Source organism: Phyllobates terribilis, unplaced genomic scaffold, assembly GCF_046119375.1.
Source record: "Phyllobates terribilis strain yellow unplaced genomic scaffold, ASM4611937v1 Scaffold_4__5_contigs__length_816908805, whole genome shotgun sequence".
Classification (NCBI taxonomy): domain Eukaryota; kingdom Metazoa; phylum Chordata; class Amphibia; order Anura; family Dendrobatidae; genus Phyllobates; species Phyllobates terribilis.
Window position 1 is genome coordinate 53263381 of NW_027362764.1, and position 17286 is coordinate 53280666.

The 17286-nt window shown below is 45.4% G+C and overlaps 1 long non-coding RNA gene across 1 annotated transcript; it reads left to right on the top strand.

Moving 5' to 3' along the window:
* Window positions 1–74: 74 nt before the first annotated feature.
* On the top strand, window positions 75–16862 carry LOC141264171 (uncharacterized). Its single transcript, XR_012319816.1, has 3 exons — window positions 75–396; window positions 16557–16692; window positions 16797–16862. It is a non-coding gene; the product is annotated as an uncharacterized lncRNA (long non-coding RNA).
* Window positions 16863–17286: the final 424 nt, after the last annotated feature.

Below are 17286 nucleotides of genomic sequence, written 5' to 3' on the forward strand. Positions count from 1 at the left end.
TTGAACAAGAAATAATTATGTGTGAGTACAAAGTGCAGCAGCTCACAGATAAATCCGCACATAGGGCCGCCCAGATCGGACGCCCCGAGGAAGAGACGGACCGCATCCAGACCAATAGTGTGATCAATACATGTATATAAAGACTCAACATCTACCGTAACGAGCAGGACCCCCTTATCCGGAAAGACGCCGTCGACCCGGGTGAGGACGTCCGTCGTGTCCCTAACATATGAAGGCAATGTTGCCACAATTGGTTTGAAATAGAAGTCAATAAATTTACAAGCTGGTTCACACAATCCCTCTATACCGGACACGATCGGACGCCCCGGTGGGTCCACGGCGTCTTTGTGGATCTTGGGCAGAAGATAGAACGTAGATGTCTTGGGGAACCGCACGGTAAGTGCTTCAACTGTTTTTTTGGATATAATCCCCTCTTCACAAGCACGAATAAGGATAGATTGGAGTGCGGAGGAGTAGGAGTGGGTCGGGTTAAAACTTAACTTGCAATAGGTGTTGCTATCTCGCAGCTGCCTATAAGCCTCTTTTTCATATTTGGCACATTGCCAGATCACAATATTTCCCCCCTTGTCCGCTGGTTTAATCACAATGTCATCATAAGTTTTAAGTTGTTGGATCGCCAGGCGTTGTCGTGCCGTAAGGTTATCAAATTTTCTTTTATTGGACAATTTTTTAAAATCCTCTGCAACTAGCTTGGAAAAAATCTCAACTGCTGGACAGAGAGACTTAAACAATATATAAGAGTTTTTCCATCTGGGAATCCCTTTCTCTGGCAGCCATTACCCTTCTATTTTGGAGCGTATCTATGGATATGTTTGATATGCAGCAATATATACACATATGACCTATATTATTAAATAGTCTTATTACTTGTTCTATTGTATGCATCATTCTGCCTTTTGAATTTTGGGATCATGGAGATTCTTACAACTTGCTGTCTTTTTCAGTGATTTTTTTGCTACCATCTATACACTGTCATTTTATATCGTACTTTCTATATGTACTTTTAAATGTTGTAATAAAATTTTAATTTTTTATGCCTACAAAAAACTCTTTGTTTCTCAAGTTTATCATATGTAATATGAGTTGGCATGTTTTGGCGCTCTGGGTTGGTCTCTCCTTTCCCCAGATGCGCCAACTTAGTTATAAATGGGTTAAATTGTTGATACCATTGCTGTTCTAGCACGTCCAGCTTTGCATTTTCTAAGTGGGCCAAGGGTTTGTTGTCTCTCCGCATGTGTATTTCTGACCCCGACAAGTACTCATCTAATTTCTAAGTCATGGCCCATACCAGTGCCAGCAACTCCAGTTTGAATGAACTGTAGTTGTCCGGATTCTACTTCGTGTCCCGCAGTGACCAACTGGCATACACGATCACCCGCTCTCTTCCTTCTTGTACCTGAGCCAATACTGCTCCCAGCCCGTACAAGCTCCCATCGGTGTACAGCACGAAGGGCTGTGAGAAGTCAGCGTAGGCCAGGATTGGGGCATCTGTCAGTGCCATCTTCAATGAATGGAACGCTTCCTCTTCTCGTGGGCCCCACTGAATGGGTTAATGCCTGGCTTCCCCGGCCATTCCTCTCAACAATTTGTTGAGTGGCACCGCAATCTTAGCGAAGTCCTTTATGGATCTGCGGTAGTATCCTACGAACCCCAGGAACACCCTCAGCTCTCTCAGGTTGGTAGGTGTGGGCCACTTCTGGACCACAGCCACTTTCTCTGCGATGGGGTGTACTCATGCACTAGACACAGTGTGTCCCAGGTATTCAATCTCCTGTTTAAATAGATGACACTTACGGGGTTTGACTTTTAATCCGTGTCATGGAAGCCGCTCCAGCACTTGCTCCAGCCGGTTGAGATGATCTTCAAACGTAGCGGAATAAATAATTATGTCACCCAAGTATATCAAAGTGGCTTCGAAGTTGAGATCCCACAAGCATCTTTCCATCAACCGCTGAAAGGTCCTTGGCGCATCTGTCAGTCCAAACGGCATCCGGTTGAAGTCGAACAACCCCATAAGGAGGACAAAGGCTGTTTTCGGACGGTCCTTCCCAGCTACCGGGGCTGGCCAGTAGCCACTAGCTAGGTCAAGGGAGAAGTATTTAGCGTTAGCCAATGCAGACAGGGACTCTTCGATTCTGGGCAAGGAATAGGAGTCCCGCACAGTACACACGTTAAGCCTCTAGTAGTCCATGCAGAACCTCAGGTTACCATCCTTTTTCAGAACCAAAACGATAGGGGCCGCCCAGGGACTCTGACACTCAAGGATCACGCCGTTGTGCAACATGTGGGCCAACAGTTCTTTCACCCCCTGATACATTTGAGGTGGGATTTGCTGATACTTCTGTCGAATGGGAACAGTAGTTCCTGTAGGTATTTCGTGCTGCATAGCCTGGGTTCTCCCAAAGTCATCTTCATGTTGTGCAAACACCCTCCAATATCGCTCTAGTAATTGTTCCGCCTGTCTAACTTGCCTTGCGGAAAACTCAGTGAGGTTGGCCTCCATCTGTTCCAAGAGGCGACATCCAAGCAGTGGTTCGCTTCTGTTCTCCTGGCTGTTGAGCGACACCTCCAAGGTCCATAGATCCCCTTTCACAGGTGTCAATCCTATAACATCAGCTCTGGTGAAATCTTCCAGCATTATACAAACTAGAGCCACCTCTTCTCGGGGCAACAACTGTAGACTTGCTCCACTTAGATTGATGCAGTGCACAGGTATTCGCCCCTGCCGCACAGTGGCTAGGATGCGAGCAACCAATAGTCTGGAGAGCGCCTCTTCTCCCTCCATTGGCTCAATCTGGACGTCCACACCCTCTAAGGATACATGTGCCAGTACCGGTACAGTGAGTACAGTCTGCCCCACCGGCAGTGTCACTGTGGCTTCTGGCTGTATCGATACCTTGCCGAGATACTGGGAGGCAGGAGGTAACTTTTGGATTAAGCTGACTCGCACGAGTTGCTGAAACACCTTTTTACTGGCCGGGTCACAAGTGGCACGGATCCAGGTATTTTTGTCTGGGCCCTCGGCCAAGAACTGTCCCACTTCTTTTAGCACATGCATGACCAGGGTTACAATAGGCCCTCCTCCTCCAGACCCTTTGGTCAGCACTATCCCTTTTTGGCCCAGTTCTTGTCCACACGCCCGGACAGACATCCAAACTACTCCCGCTACTGGGATAGGTAGTTGATTAGCCGCCACCAGCCAGATGGTGTGTTCTTTTCGGGAGCGAGCAACTTCAGGAAAGTGACTCTGGAAATACGCCTCAGGCATAGTGGTCACCAGAGACCCCGTGTCCATCAAACAGCGAATGCATTGTCCATTGAATTCAGTCCAGATAATGGGTCTCTCAGAGATAATATCCTCAGAGTTCTCACTCCCGCCTTCTGAGGCTTGAAACCCCACGGTATGCTCCACGACCGTGGGGTGGGTTAGTTTAAAGGTCATCCCCGTCTTCTCCTTTCTCAACTCGGGCAGTCTTTTGAGATATGCCCTCTACCGCTGCAGGTCCAACACTCTGGCTCGCGTTCCGCTAATGGGCTGAGCACGCGGCGTGGTGGGGTTTGGAAGGAGTGCCTTTCCCACTCTGACTTCCTTTCATGTGGAGCCGTGTGACCAGCCGGAGGGATGGCAGGAGGGGTCCCCTTAATACTGCACAGCTCACCTAGAATGTCCCGGATCTCTTGACGTATCTCCCACACTCAGTCGGGCTCATTGCGGGTCGATTCAGGAATGACCACTTCATAGCTCCGGATTGTGCTGGTGAGAAAAGGGATCTCTCTCTCCAAGACTCTAGATTCGGCCCTGACCTCAAGAAAACCCAGATCAGGGCTCAAGCGCAGTCGCTCCTTTATGATCTGTTTCAGGGAGGGATCCCTCAGGCCAGCAATTAATTGGTTGTCTAATGGTCCTAGTTCTTGGCGCCCATCTCGAGTCTTCTTTACGATATGGGCCATCACTTCCTGCAAAGCATTAACATACTGAGTTATGGTCTCATTTTCCCCTTAGACCTGCTGGAACAACTGCAGGCGAAGGTGCCCTAGGTCCTTGGTATCACTGTGCATGTCCTCTAAGATTTTTATCACTTTGTCCACAATGTCATGGTCCCTAGGTGGGCAGTACATCACCGTCTGCCAGGCCTCCCCAACAATGGTCACGAGGACCAGCTCGGCCTGGGCGGAAGGGATCAGGGGATACATGCGCAGCATGCTTCACAGCCTCTCTACCGAGTCCCACAGTGACACGCTGCTCCCCGTGAACTTGGGAAGATTGCTGAGCATAGCCTCCAAGGGTATATGTCCCTTACCGGGCTCGGTCACAGACTGGTTCGCCATCTTTGTGTCTGGATGTTGCATCATGTCGGCTACGCCAAATGTAACACAGGTGCCGGAATGCAACGCACAGAGACCACGAGGAGGGAACAATCAGGGATTGTGTGACATGCAGAAGTAGCGCTGTTGCTTCCAAAGCATCTAGTAACTGCTACAAATAATACAAGCACAGGAGACAGGAAGTGTTGTGCTTCAGAAGCATCCAGCAACTAGAGGGGTTAACACAGTCATATGAGACAAGGAGTGTTTTAGCAGAGCCCCAGGGGGATTGTGGGAAACTTGTTATTGCAGTCTGGCTGAAGCCGAAGAGAAAGATGGTGTGTTATCTGGATCTGACAGAAGGCAACTGAACAGGATTCAGATCAGGAGAGAAACTAAGCACAGGTCAGATAAACTCCCTGAACTAACAGTGCAGAGTATTATCAGGCAGGAAAATAAGGACTGGAAGGAATTGTGTCACAGGGATCATCTCCCTCATCAAACCCTCCCCCCCTCCATCTCCATGCAAGATAAAGAATGCTGTGTACTATTGCGTCCTTATGAAGGAAAAGCATGTGGTTGTGTACCATGGAAGTGTGCTGCTAAGAGATCTAATCTGTGCTGAATTATGCTACTGAAAAGACTGTAATACTGTGCCTTGTGAAGAAAATACTGTATTATTACTGGAGCCGGCTGCTCAAGAAACTCAGACTGTACTGTAATGAAGATTGTTGCTGTAATATCCCTGAATTGCACTGGCCGTACTTCAGATTAAATTCCACTGTTAAACTGTTGAAAAAGACTCTTGTCAGATGTGTCTGGTCAGCAATTGAATCTATCGTGTGCCTGAGAGAAGCTGCAGCCTATGGTCACCCTGAGTAAAGGTTCCCCCAGGATTCCAAAGAATTCATGAAACCCGTCTCGCCCTATCTGAACCTAGCGGCGTGCGTGTAACAGTTGATATAATCATATATATATACATATATATATATATATATATATATATATATATATACATACATAGTACAGACCAAAAGTTTGGACACACCTTCTCATTTAAAGATTTTTCTGTATTTTCATGACTATAAAAATTGTACATTCACACTGAAGGCATCAAAATTATGAATTAACACATGTGGAATTATATACTTAACAAAAAAGTGTGAAACAACTGAAAATATGTCTTATATTCTAGGTTCTTCAAAGTAGCCACCTTTTGCTTTGATGACTGCTTTGCACACTCTTGACATTCTCTAGATGAGCTTCCAGAGGTAGCCACCGGAAATGGTTTTCACTTCACAGGTGTGCCCTGTCAGGTTTAATAAGTGAGATTTCTTGCCTTATAAATGGGGTTGGGACCATCAGTTGTGTTGTGCAGAAGTCTGGTGGATACACAGCTGATAGTCCTACTGAATAGACTGTTAGAATTTGTATTATGGCAAGAAAAAAGCAGCCAAGTAAAGAAAAACGAGTGGCCATCATTACTTTAAGAAATGAAGGTCAGTCAGTCCGAAAAATTGGGAAAACTTTGAAAGTGTCCCTAAGTGCAGTTGCAAAAACCATCAAGCGCTACAAAGAAACTGGTTCACATGAGGACCGCCAAAGGAAAGGAAGACCAAGAGTCACCTCTGCTTCTGAGGATAAGTTTATCCGAGTCACCAGCCTCAGAAATCGCAGGTTAACAGCAGCTCAGATTAGAGACCAGGTCAATGCCACACAGAGTTCTAGCAGCAGACACATCTCTTCAACAACTGTTAAGAGGAGACTTTGTGCAGCAGGCCTTCATGGTAAAATAGCTGCTAGGAAACCACTGCTAAGGACAGGCAACAAGCAGAAGAGACTTGTTTGGGCTAAAGAAAACAAGGAATGGACATTAGACCAGTGGAAATCTGTGCTTTGGTCTGATGAGTGCAAATTTGAGATCTTTGGTTCAACCACCGTGTCTTTGTGCGATGCAGAAAAGGTGAACGGATGGACTCTACATGCTTGGTTCCCACCGTGAAGCATGGAGGAGGAGGTGTGATGGTGTGGGGGTGCTTTGCTGGTGACACTGTTGGGGATTTATTCAAAATTGAAGGCATACTGAACCAGCATGGCTACCACAGCATCTTGCAGCGGCATGCTATTCCATCCGGTTTGCGTTTAGTTGGACCATCATGTATTTTTCAACAGGACAATGACCCCAAACACACCTCCAGGCTGTGTAAGGGCTATTTGACCAAGAAGGAGAGTGATGGTGTGCTACCCCAGATGACCTGGCCTCCACAGTCACCAGACCTGAACCCAATTGAGATGGTTTGGTGTGAGCTGGACCGCAGAGTGAAGACAAAAGGGCCAACAAGTGCTAAGCATCTCTGGGAACTCCTTCAAGATTGTTGGAAGACCATTTCCAGTGACTACCTCTTGAAGCTTATCAAGAGAATGCAAGAGTGTGCAAAGCAGTCATCAAAGCAAAGGGTTGCTACTTTGAAGAACCTAGAATATAAGACATATTTTCAGTTGTTTCACACTTTTTTGTTAAGTATACAATTCCACATGTGTTAATTCATAGTTTTGATGCCTTCAGTGTAAATGTACAATTTTCATAGTCATGAAAATACAGAAAAATCTTTAAATGAGAAGGTGTGTCCAAACTTTTGGTCTGTACTGTATATATAACAATTATTTTAAAGAGGTCAGTAACAATGGAAATCAACAATAACTTAGAATAACAATAAGGAGTCTTTCAGCAAGTAACAGTAAAGTTCTTTTCTGCAATGCAGTGCACCCAGTCGTGGGAGTCACCACGTAAGTTCTCTTTCTCTCTATATGGCTGTAGTCGGGGTCAGCGGTTCTTCCCACTAGGCCTCAAGTATCTTTCGGATATAGTCAATCAAGTCCCGTTGAGCCTCCTAAGCACCAACCGGCCCCCTCCCAACCTGATGTCCTAATCCCAACCGTCTCCGGTACCATAGGTGAAAGTTGGAAGTGACGGCCCTGCTCACTCGGGCTGTTCCTCCACTACTGCTGGTGCGCTTCTCCTGTTGCAGTCTTCTCTCCGCTCTTCCCGGCCTAACCATCGGTGCTAGTCTCACAGGCTTGGGGCAGGGGGCCCAGACCTCGGCTGTTGACAGGCAACGCCGGGTTCCGGAAGATTAATCAATGCAGAGCACGGGTCCTGTTCTTGACCAGCATATGCAGAACTTGGCGCACTTCTGAGAGAGGTCCCCACCTCGTCATGCAATGTCCGACACTTAGGTGACACGGGCCTCCTGCTGAGGCCTGTCACGCTCAGTTCTGCGGCACCTCTAGAACACGTCTGCTCTGCTCTCTTGCTTGGCTTGGCGATAAATCAGCCTGCGGTTTGGCACACAGGGCTTTTATATCCAGGAAATCCCTCCTGTGGGTCATCTGATCAGGTCCGGCATCTGAATTTACTCCCCCTTCAAATCTTCTACCACAACTTGGTTCTGCTTGATTTTACCTGGCCAGCAGATGGCAGTCTTTCCTCACTAACGGCACATCCTGCAAGACTTCTTCTGAAATTTTACTGCCTTCTACTACAGTACTCTTAATTAAAAAGTGTTATCCTGGCTGTGGCTGGGCTCTTTGGCCATGATGGGGCCTTGTAATTACTGTTGTTTTGATGGGAGTACTGTTGATGTGGTGAGGTTACTGAGTTACTGAGGATTGTACTGTGGATGTGAAGATGGTTCTATGGCTGCATCATTGGTAATATTGCTATAATAAGGTCACTACAGTTGAAAAGAGGGTCAGTGTGGCTTTGATGGAGTTACACTGATTGAGCTGAGGGTACTGTAATTGTGATGGAGGACTATGGCTGTGATAAGGGTACTGTGGCTGCGATAGGGTTACTGTGGCTGTGATAGGGGTACTATGGCTATGATAGGGGTACTGTGGCTGTGATGGGGGTCCTGTGGCTGTGATGGGGGTGCTGTAGCTGTGATAAGGGTACTATGGCTGTGATAGGGTTACTGTGGCTGTGATAGGGGTACTGTGGCTGTGATAGGGGTACTGTGGCTGTGATGGGGGTCCTGTGGCTGTGATGGGGGTGCTGTGGCTGTGATAAGGGTACTATGGCTGTGATAGGGTTACTGTGGCTGTGGTGAGGTCACTGAAGCTGTGGTTATGTAGTGTTAAGTGCAATGAAGCCACATTGCTTGTAATCGAAGTAATGTGGTTGTGATGGAGGTACTGCGAGAGTAAAAGGGGTACAGTGGGTGAGGTGAGGTTACGGTGGATATGATAGGGGTACAGCGATTGAGATGGGGTTACGGTGGATATGATAGGGGTACAGTGGGTGAAATGGGATTACGATGGATATGATAGGGGTACAGTGGGTAAGATGGGGTTACGGTGGATATGATAGGGGTACAGCATGTGAGATGGGGTTACGGTGGATATTATAGGGGTACAGCGGGTGAGATGGGGTTACGGTGAATTTGGTAGGGGTACAGTGAGTGAGATGGGGTTACGGTGGATATGATAGGGGTACAGTGGTTAAGATGGGGTTACAGTGGATATGATAGGGGTACAGTGGTTAAGATGGGGTTACAGTGGATATGATAGGGGCACTGTGGGTGAGATCGGGTTACGATGAACTGTGGCTGTGATAGGGGTATTGTGGCTGTGACAGGGCTCCTGTGGCTGTGATAGTGGTTCTGTGGCTGTGATAGGGGTCCTGTGGATATGATAGGAGTACAGTGGGTGAGATGGGGTTATGGTGAATATGATAGGGGTACAATGGGTGAGATGGGGTTACTGTGTCTATGATAGGGGTACAGTGGTTGTGATGGAGGTAGTACTGTATAGTTGTGATAGGATATTGTGGTTAAGATGGGTTACTGAGGCTTTGTTAGGGGTACTGTGGTTATAATGGGGATACTCTCGCTCTTGTAGGGGTATTGTGGTTAAGATATAGTTACTGTGGCTGTGACTGAAGTACTGTGGTTATGATAGTGGCACTGGGGTTGGGTTGAGGATATGTGGCTGTGATAGGGATAACAGGGGTTCTGTGGTTCAGATGAGGATACTGTATCTATAGTAGTGTTACTGTGGTTGTGATGGAGGCAGTATGATTGCGTTGGGGTACTGTGGTTGAAATGGGGATCGTGTGTCTGTGATGGGGTTCTGTGGTTCAGATGAGGGCACTGCGGCTGTGATAGAGCTACTGTGGTTACAGAGTGAAGCAGTGTAACCCTTTAACTGTGGATCATAGAGCAGAACACCACATTCTAAATTATTATGCAAATTATTTTTTTCTCTAATTTTCCTAAATGGTTGATGTAATTGAGTCAGTATAATGTTCCAATCATCGACCGTTAGAGGATAAATCACATTTTATTGGACAAACCTCCCAATGAGAACAGGATTTTTTTCAAATCTAATAAAAATCAAAATGCACCAAATTATTCTGCACAACAGAATTTGCAAACATTTGATAAGTTGCAAAGAACTGAAAATGGTCATTTGTTGAATTTGGAACATTAAGACGTCATATTTACTGAAATCAATTTTTCAATGAAAAACATCTTATCAGGCCAAGTTTCATGCAATATAGGACTTCTTTGATGTCACCTTCACAATTCTTGCATCCACTGAACTTTTGAGTTTTTGGCAGGGCTGTGGAGTCGGAGTCGGAGTCGTGGAGTCGGAGTCGGTAAAAAATGGACCGACTCCGACTCCTAAAATATATAATAAATTGGGTGCAGTAGATCAATGCAGTTTGTGGGGAATATTTTTTCATAGGAATTTGGTAAAGTTATGAAATGTCCTATAAATGGCTGTTCTATTCCTGATCTAAGGTTAGGCTACATTCACACACTGCGTTTTTGCTGCGTTTTTTGAGGATACGTTTTTCAGCTGCAAAACGAGATCAGCTTTTTAAAAAACCGCATCACCTGAAAGGTTTTTGAGCTAATAGATAATGTTTTCAATAGCAAAATCAGATTAGAAAAACGCTGAACAAACTGACATGCTCATTGTTTGTGAGGATCCGTTTCTTGAGCCCAAAAACGGATCCTCACAAAACGATGTGTCTGAATGTCATATCTTGAAAGCTATTGACTTTGCTGGGATGCCCAGAGACACTGCATTTTACTGCAAACAACGGATCCGCAAAAATGCTGTGTGTGAATCATGGCCTTAGCCAGCGAGGGGCAGGGGGGGCAGCCGCCCCCCCCCCCCTAGAAGCAGGGGCACGCACCTATCAAAACTCACTTGTATGCTGCAGTGCTCCCGTCCTGCACTGGCTCCAGACTGCAGGGGGCAATCTCCCCTCCTCTGTCCTGTCTTCTGCCATCTTCACCAGAGAGAGGAGGGGGAGGGGTTCCTGCCCTGCACAGGATCCGATTCCTGGGCCCCGAGCTGGAGAAAGTGAAAGTACTACTGCTCATCTCTGTCACAGTAAGGTAACTAATGCTAATATTGTAGGTGATTATTATGTGCTCTCTGTACAATGTGTGTGAACTATATGTGCTATCTCTATCCCTCCATCTATCCCTCCATCCATCTATACATTCATCTATCCCTCCAGCTATCCCTCCAGCTAACCATCATTATATTCTATCTAAATATCATGATTATTCTATCATAAAAATGATTAAATGTCTGATGTTCACATTGTACTACAATAAATTTTTCACTTAAATATAAGCAATATATGTGGGAGTCGAAGTCGGTGTAAGGGAAATTGAGGAGTCGGAGTCGCAGGTTTGGCTTACCGACTCCATAGCCCTGGTTTTTGGATAGTTTCTGCTTGAATTTCTTTGCAGGATGTTCGATTCTTCCCCCAGAGCTGCTGTTTTGATGTGATCGGCCTCCCACCCTCATAGATCTTTTGCTTGAGGATACTCCAAAGCTTCTTAATAGGGTTGAAGTTAGGAAAGGATGGTGACAACACCATGAGGTTCTCTCCTTTTATGCCTATAGTGACTCAGAGGTTTCTTTGCAGCATGAGATGTGGCATTGCCATACATGAAGAGGATTTTGCTATAGATGGCACGATACTTCTTTTTTTTTTTACCAAGGAAGAAAGTGGTCAGTCAGAAACTCTATATAGTTTGTCAAGGTCACTTCACACCTTCAGGGACCCTAAAGGGACCTCAGAGCTCTCTCCCCATGAATTCAGCTCAAAACATGACTCCACCACCTCCTTGCTGACTGTGCAGCCTTGTTGGGATATGGAGGCCATCCACCAACCATCCACTACTTTATCCATTTGGACCATCCAAGGTTGCACGGCATCATCAGTAAAGAAAACTGTTTTAAAATTAGCCTTCATGTATGTCTGGGCCCACTGCAGCACTGTTTAGGGGCGGCCCAACAGTAAGTTTATGCACAACTGCAACCTCTGAAGGATCCTACACCTTGAGGTTCGTGAGACTCCAGAGGCACCAGCAGCTTCAAATACCTGTTTGCTGCTTTGTAATGGTATTGCAGCTGCTGCTCTCTCAATCTGACAAATTTGTCTGGCAGAAACCTTCCTCATTATGCCTTTGTCTGCCGAACCCATTTATGCTCTGTATCAGCCACAAATCTCTTCACAGTAAGACGATCACGCTTAAATTTTTGCAAAATATCTAATGTTTTCATACCTTGTCCAAGGCATTGCGCTAGTTGACACTTTTTGGCAGCAGAGAGATACTTTTTCTTTCCTATATTGCTTGAAGCCTCTGGTTGCTTAATAATGTGGAACGTCCATCTTAAGTATAGTGTTCACACCTTGCACTTCTTTATACCTTTATAGACATCACAAATACTGTATGTGTGGATGTACAGCGCCCAGAATAAAATTTTCCAGTGGGTTCATGCTTTGCAAAAATAATGGGCTCCCTATAGCACAATATGTCCTATAAAATCTATTAAAGGACCACCCCATCCGATGTGACAGAAGTGAGTTATTTGGGTTTTTGTTGTGGGAGGGGGAGTTAATACATTAGGAACCTATGCACTTGCTTTGCATGGTCCCATGGTGGGCTCTCACAACCATATCCCATGGTGGGCAAAAGGGTTCCATAGTTCCTCCGGAGCTGTGAAGGCATGCTGGGAGTTATAGTTTTTCAACAGCTGGAGACACTGCTTCAGACATGTCTCTCAGGTGGAAACATGTACCTAAAAGCTTCACGGCCCCCTGATGGGAGATTACTGGTAAAAAAATACATATTCTTCCATTTGTGGAGTAAAGATAAGATTCCTGCCTCCCATATTGTTTTAGCAAGCAGATAATCCCCAGAAATCCCCCAGTAATGGTAGTTAATCCTCATGTCAGCTCCAAAATGTATCTGCCGCCATCACAGTCTTTTTTTCCCGTAATTATCAAAGCAATATTTTCTGAAATAAACATCAATGAAAAATATAGATGCAAAGTACAGATTTCACTTTTTCAATGGTGGGTATGAGGCTGAAGATACCAATATAATAAGATGCAGAATATAAATTATTCACGTGGTATCCATTCCTTCTTACTTCATAATGAATTGCAATGTGTTAAAAGGGAATTGTTGAGGTTCAGAATGGTTTTCATACAGTGAGGGCAATTTATTGACCACTTATCGCTCCGCTAGGAATGTTAGGAAGTCTGTAATAATGAATGAGGCAAACTATGGTGACTTAAAGGGGTCATCTAGTTTAAGAAAAAAAAATAGATGGGATTCTCTTATTAGGAAACAGTAGAGAGCGGCTACAAAGAGCATCGCTCTGTAGGACCCAGCATGTCCACACATTACAGGAAAAGCGTATTGATTTGAATGTGCGTCATTCATTTCTCCAGTGGTGGCGCTGCAGGGGCATTAAACACATTTTGTCAGATTCACCCACACAGTCTAGTCCTGGCACAGCAGGGGAACGGAGAGTGGAAGGACAGTGAAAGAAAATGTCTAAACAGTCCCTTTCAGACAACTTGATCTCTTTGATAGATAATGCGATGAATAGACAATCTGCAAAACAATTAATGTATAAATAATGACGTTACTATCAAAAAAATCCCTAGAAAGCGCCAGCCACAAGATGTCTCCCTTCTGCATAATTTTCTGTCCACTGCCTGTTGTCAGGTGTAATCCATCTCTAGCAGCAGAGATGCATAGACAGGGTATAGAAAGTGGGCGAGGGTCTTTAGCACTACAGTAAGTGGGGGCGGAACTTTGTCTTTTTACAGGAAGTGGGGGTGGGTCTTTGTCTCTACAGGAAGTGGAGGGTGGGTTTTTGTTTTCCCACAGGAAGTGGGGTATGTCTTTGTTACTTTACATAAAGTGGGGCAGGTCTTTGTCTCTCTACAGCAGGGGTGGGGAACCTCAGGCCTGCAATGACCTTTTATCCGCCCTCCAGGCATATTCCTGAGGGCCACAGTGCTTAAGCCGGCAGCTGTATTTTGATGGCCACTGGCCCTTTCTTCTTGCTGTGTGAGCACGTGCTCACACTGTTCACTGCTGAACGCTGAGGCGCGTGCAATGAAAGATTATGTACTGACACCAGTGCCAGCGTCAGGACGTACTTTGTGGGCAGAGTTAGTGCACTCTTTGTACGGCCCCCGAAGGATGGTATAAATATCCAATTGGCTCTTGGCAGAAAAAAGGTTCCCCTCCCCTGCTCTACTGGAAATGGCTGTTTGTTTCACTACTTCTTTTCTCCTATTTGACAAAGTGCATACAGGCACAACATTGAGGAGGGCTGTCAGTTCAGGACCAATGGAAATGCACAGTGCATTCTGGGAAGTGAGCGAAAGGAAATTCGCAAAATGCTGATGAAGCGAAACCACCAATTACAAAAGAAGGAACGGCAATTTCCTAGACAAATTAGACTAATATGTACACCAAAAGCATTTTTTATGTGTGGCAGGTAAAGACAGCAAGACAATGAACCAAATGGGAAAACCCATATAATTATCCATCTCTAAACAGGCTATAACATGTAACTTTATATTATATTATATATCTTTATATTAAAATGTGAATGTAGAGGGTATTAAAATATTATCCCTAATCAGCCAAAATAATAGACTAAAATCTATGACGTTCTGATGGTACCGTGGGGTGTCACCACTAGAGCAGAATGGGATAAATAAATCTCAGCACATGTCCCCCCAACATGTTTCACCGCACTAGCGGCGTCATCAGGGGATGGGACACTAAACATGTTAAAAGTTACATTTTATAGCCTGTTTAGAGGGATAATTATATGTGTTTTCCCATTTGGTTCTTTATTTGTATATACATTCCTCCAAGGCTATCCTTTTCCTCTTTGGTTGTGACACTTTAAGGCTATGTTCACATGTTGTGGGTTTTTTTTTCAGCATTTTTTAATGCTTTTTTTTTTAATGCAAATATTTACCTGTGTTTTACAGTACCAGCAAAGTCAATGAGATTTCAGAAATCTCATGCACATGACGCGCCCCCTGGGCCGTGGGGTACTCCGTGCCGGGCCGGTCGTTGCTAGGGGAGATGTCACAGTGGCGGTGACCCGGTTCGTGACCCAGGGCGGTCAATAAAAGGGGAATTTTGGAAAGGGGGATTATAGTTTTTATATAATGTTCGTGACGCCACCTGTGGTATGCGGCTATATGGGGCCACCGCTGCAGGGCAGGTCCTCTGGAGCTGATGATGATGCAGCAGAGTTGGTTCAGCTCTCCACAGGCAGAGCTCAGCTCCAGGGCAGGATGTAGTGATACTATAGGGTAGATGTGGTTGGTGCGGTGTAATGCAGGGAATGGCACAGATAATGACCAGTCCACAACTTAATGGCGGTTTCCTCTTATCTTTACTTGCGGTGGTTAGGCAGACCGGGGCACGGGTACTAGCTGGTAGTAGGGGTCCGGGCGGCCTGGAAGCAAGTTGGGAATCCACCTCGCCAGGTGAAGCTGTAGGCCTTCCCTTTCCACTACTCTCTTTGTCCCTGCTGCTTGTAGCTGTGCGGTGGCCCTCGTCCCTGAGTAAAACGTCTTTGTGCTCACCCGTATGGCAGGCAGCTCGGGCCTTCCTGGAGTGTCACTCCCACGTGGCGGTGCTGGGCCCTATGGTGCTGCTGAGCCTCCGGGTGTCTGATGGGGCCAGGAGACCTGCAGTCTTCTGCCCTCCAGTTTCTGCTGCTGGGCCTTCAGTGCCCCACAACCTCGGACTCCAGTTCTTCTGCGCTTCCCTCTTCTGGGGTGAGCTGCCGTGCAGCTCCACTCCCCAGGTATTTCGTCGACGTCCTGACTTCAACTCCTCTCACTAACTCTAACTAACTCCGCCTCCAGATCCCAGTTGCTAAGAGGAGGAGCTCCCCTTGCTGGTCTGGAGCCAGAGCCAGGAAAGTGTTGTATGCTAGTATACCTGATTAGGGGACCCCTACTTGCTTCTAGGCATGGCATCACCCCTTGTGAGGGAGGCAATGCCACTGTGGCAATCAGACTCCTGGGGTGCCACACACACAGCTTGGATTTTTTGTCCTCAATATCTTAGGTTCTGCAAAATGCAGCGGGTCACTTCTTTCAGCTTTTTTTACTCATTGGAAGCAACGGGTAGTGGAAAAAACGCAGGTATCAGGTTTTGCTGCGTTTTTGGTGACAAAACCTGAGGAAGTTGAATTAGGTTTTTTTTGGGCACTAAACAGCATGCAGAAGAGACAAATGAAATACTGACAAAGCCGCACCAAAAACACAGCAAAATCTCAGGAAAACCTGCTTTTTGAGGCAGTAACTTCACTGCCAAGAGAGCAAGTTTTGCTGCAGAAAAAAAAAAAAACGCAGCAAAAACGCAACGTGTGAACATAGCCTTAGTCATGAGTTAGTAATAATAACCCTTCAAGTTATATAACATAAAAACCTTTTTTCAAAATTGTATTAGCACATTCAAGATTAGTGGAAAATGGCAGATCTGTGGACTCCTGGGCAAATCTCCTCTGTTCCACTAAAACTGGAAGGTTTAAAAATGCATGGGGGGGGGGAGGGGGGGGTTAGGTGTGTGACGGGTGGGCATCAGGCAACAGATGGGGCATGGCCAGTGAAAAGGAAATGAGATCATCAGAAAACCGCAGCAGTGCCACCTTAGGTCTTTGGGCCTGTACCTACAAGTGATTATATCTCAGAAAAACTAAATTCCAACACCTATGGTGCTGGCAGAATGCTGATGAAGAGGAAACATGTGAATCAGGACAGTTTCGGGACATAGTAGACTGAGATATGCACCAAATGTAGTTTTCATTGTTTCTGGGGGATGAAGGCTATGATATCTATTTTCTCTCCAAACTTTCCCTAGTTCTCAACACCCATGAGCAAAGAGCATGAAACCAACCAGGGCTGAAGCCCACAGCAGCCGATTGGTCAAGGAGCCGGCCCGTATGAGACAGATATCATGGCGTATTCACAGCAGCACAGAGGACATTTGTGATCTTGTAAGAGGCTGCCACAGGGGTGGAGGAAAGAAGACATGATGCAAAACATTACTGGCTAATAATATTATCATTCTTAACAAATCCTGTTCTGTTATGTTTTATAGTCAGAATCACAAGGTTCAGGAATTCAGAGACGTGTTATAAAAGCTCAAAGGATCCAGCGTAAAATCGTAAGAGCATTTACTTATGGAAATTTACTTGGTCACGCAGCTCCCGGCAGCCAATACGCGATGTAAGGAATGTATCACTGCATAAATAAGCCGATCTGCCCGTAAGCAGCTGCCATATTGGTTGTCACCACAGGAACAGAAGGAATTAGTAACAGCGTTGAAAATAATTTACTAATTTAGGAGAGAAAAAATAAAAAAAGGGAGCAACTACAAGAAAAAAGGAAAAATAAAGAAAAAATGTTTTGAAAATCTTCAAATATAAATAAGATATAAAAAATTATACATATATGATATAATCATGTCCATTAATAATCTATGAAAATATTAAATTAATTACTCGAAAAATCCAAAGTCCAGAATTGCGTTTTTTTTAGTTACCATACCTTCCCCAAAAGATGCAATAATCAGCAATGAAATGGTACTA